This window comes from Bison bison, unplaced genomic scaffold (genome assembly GCF_000754665.1).
Source record: "Bison bison bison isolate TAMUID 2011002044 unplaced genomic scaffold, Bison_UMD1.0 scf7180017864337, whole genome shotgun sequence".
NCBI lineage: Eukaryota > Metazoa > Chordata > Mammalia > Artiodactyla > Bovidae > Bison > Bison bison.
This window is the reverse complement of record NW_011494909.1, coordinates 2191528-2194315: the sequence shown is the minus strand read 5'-3', so window position 1 is coordinate 2194315 and position 2788 is coordinate 2191528. Positions and strand designations below refer to the sequence as shown.

Genomic DNA, 2788 nt, shown 5'->3' with positions numbered 1-2788 from the left:
AACCATCTGTCAAGGGTGGTGAAAGTGGGATTCCTATGTTGGGTGGGGAATTCAACAAGGTGACTTCCTTTACAATAATTTCCTTCTAATAGCAGGCATGATAAAATTCTGAAATTTTTAATTGATTTTAGTAAGTTTTATATTATTAGCCTAAATCGATTATTACTACACATCTAAAGATGCACTTTACTAGACAGTGTTTTAAAATGTTCATTTTTATGTTTTTATTTATTTGGCTGCTCTGGTTCTTAGTTGTAGCATGCGAACTCTTTAGTTGAGCCATGTGGGATCTAGTTCCCCAACCAGGGATTGAACCCAGGCCCCCTGCAATGGGAGTGTCGAGTCTTAGCCACTGGACCAGCAGGGAAGTCCTTAGATCCTTTATAGGGAGAACTTCAGGAATGTGGATTTTTTTTTTTTTTCTTATCCAGGATTAATTTAATTTTAAAAACAAATACAAGCTATTGGTTCACTCTTCTCAACTTAACTGGACAGTCCACCCGTGGTATAACTGTCAGGTAAAAACATACATCTTTACAACTTGGTGGCCCCAAGTTTTTTTAAAAAACCATTTCACAGAAAGGAAAGAAATAATATGAAAACAGCTCAAGAAATACACTAACAAGCAAAAATATATGGGGAAGGAGGAACACATTGTTTTGACTTAACTGAAGAAACTGAGAGGAGACTGGTCTATGTAAGGAAATGTGCATCCTGGAAAGTTCAGCGTGTAGGAATTTGTATGACTTGAATCTCCCCTATTTCCTGAATAAAAACAACATCTTGTAGTATTTATACTTCATGGCTCAGACACCTACCTCACTTAGCTCTATTTCTTACTCACTCTAGCCTTTACTTAAATGAGTCTGAAAAACTTGGGGATATAGCATAAGAAGAACAATAACCACACACAATATTCCCCTTTTTGTGGCTACTTTTAGACCTCTGCTACTAGAAAATTCCTAAAGAAAATTTAAATATAAGTCTGTGGCTTTGCTGAATCAAGAAGCCCCCAGTTAATATTTAGAAAACACCTTCTGTTTGGACTAATAACATTGTTGCTAGAACTTATTATAGAGAGATAACCAAACAAAGTCTGTGTCTCAAAACCAGTGTTAAATCAATCTCAGAGTTGAGAGGAAGAAAAGGGGAGTCTAAAAATCACAAGTGCAGACATGATCTAAGATCCTTGTCCTTCTGGATCCACGCTTCCTTCAGGGTCTTCATCATTATAAATGTTCTCAGCCATTTGCCACACTTGCATGATATTGTCTTCTGATACAGAACAAATCACCCAAGGTTCGTTGGGATTCCAGGAGAAATCAGATATCTTGGCAGTGTGACCACCATGAATAAACAACAACTCTGGTGGCCCATCTTCTGCATCTTCTGGGGATTGTTCCTCTCCAATTTTACTTAAATCCCAGACATTCAGTCTACGATCAGTACCACTGGAAGCCAAAATAGTCTCATTGTGAGGCGACCACTGAACCTGGAATATTTCATCCTTATGTGATTCAAAGGAATGCAACTTAAGTTTCAGATTTCTCAGATCCCACAGGGCAACAGTCTTGTCAGCTGATCCTGTGGCAAGAATGAACTCACTATAAGGATTGAAAGAAAGGCAGTTCACTTCAGCAGTGTGAGCATCAACTGAGTGGCTTGGTTTGGAAGTATTGTTTGAACGAGTATCCCAGATCATGAGTTTCTGATCATCAGCAACCGACCCAAAGAGGGACTCATGGAGCAGATGCCAGGAGACATCCTCCACTACTGCCGTGTGCCCTGTGAAGATGGTCTTCGCATCCACAACTTTCCCTTCCTTTGGAACAGCACTTATGTCCCACAGGCAGATGATGTGGTCATCTGAAGCACTCAGTAAGTGCCCACTGAGATTTGGGTTCCAAGAAAGCCCATAGCCTTCCTTCTGATGTCCACGGAGACGCAAGTCTGGGTTGCACTCTCCAGAAGGGTCTGGTTTAGAAGGATGTTTTGTATAGTCAAAAACAAGAACATCACTGGATGGAGTCTTGGTTGCAATGATGCAAGGGTTCTGGGGCATATAGCGTGCCCTGTTTACCTCCCCTTCATGGTTGATCTTGATTTCTATTTCAATTTTTCCACTAACCGAGCCAAAACCTCCAAATTCTCCTTTTTCACTGTCGTAGTGTGAAGCATCAAACTGAGCGTCATCGTTAGGGAGCTGCACGCTGGCTATCACAAGGTGGTTTTGCTCATCTGATGTGTGTGTCCCCAGGACAAGTCGATGAATACTGAAATCTTTCCCTTCTGGTCTGGTTACATCTGGAAGCCACTGTGCAGTTAGGCTAGGCCACTCCAGAGCACGGGTCATCACCAAATCGTAAAGAAAAGGGGTGTTCTTTTTCCATATTTTGTATTCTTCGTTGATCACACGTTCCTCTACTGCGTCATCAAAGGCTGCTTCCTTGTCGGCCATGGCGGGTAGGCAAGCCGGCCAGGAATGTGGATTTTATGAACATAAATAAATGCACACAAACAAAGGAATAGGTAGGATTTCACATTTTATGCTTTTGGAGCTGATTTGAGAAAGGGAAGTTATGACAACACTGAGTGTTTGAGGCAGGAAGCAAAATTAAAAGGGAAAAAGAGGAAACATCAACTGTTAAATAAAATTTTCCTGTTGCACAATAATTCTATTTCAGTCTACAAGTTGAGAAACACAGGATCATGTTTCAGTACTATCACATAATTGTCGACTGAAAAAAAAAAAACCACACACACAATGTGAAAGTAAGGTTTTATCTGG

At 40.5% G+C, this 2788-nt stretch overlaps 1 pseudogene across 1 annotated transcript; it reads right to left on the bottom strand.

Annotated features, from left to right (window-relative positions):
* Positions 1–928: 928 nt before the first annotated feature.
* LOC104998771 lies at positions 929–2476 on the bottom strand (annotated as a pseudogene). Its single transcript, XR_826504.1, has one exon. The product of XR_826504.1 is annotated as a histone-binding protein RBBP4 pseudogene (transcript).
* Positions 2477–2788: the final 312 nt, after the last annotated feature.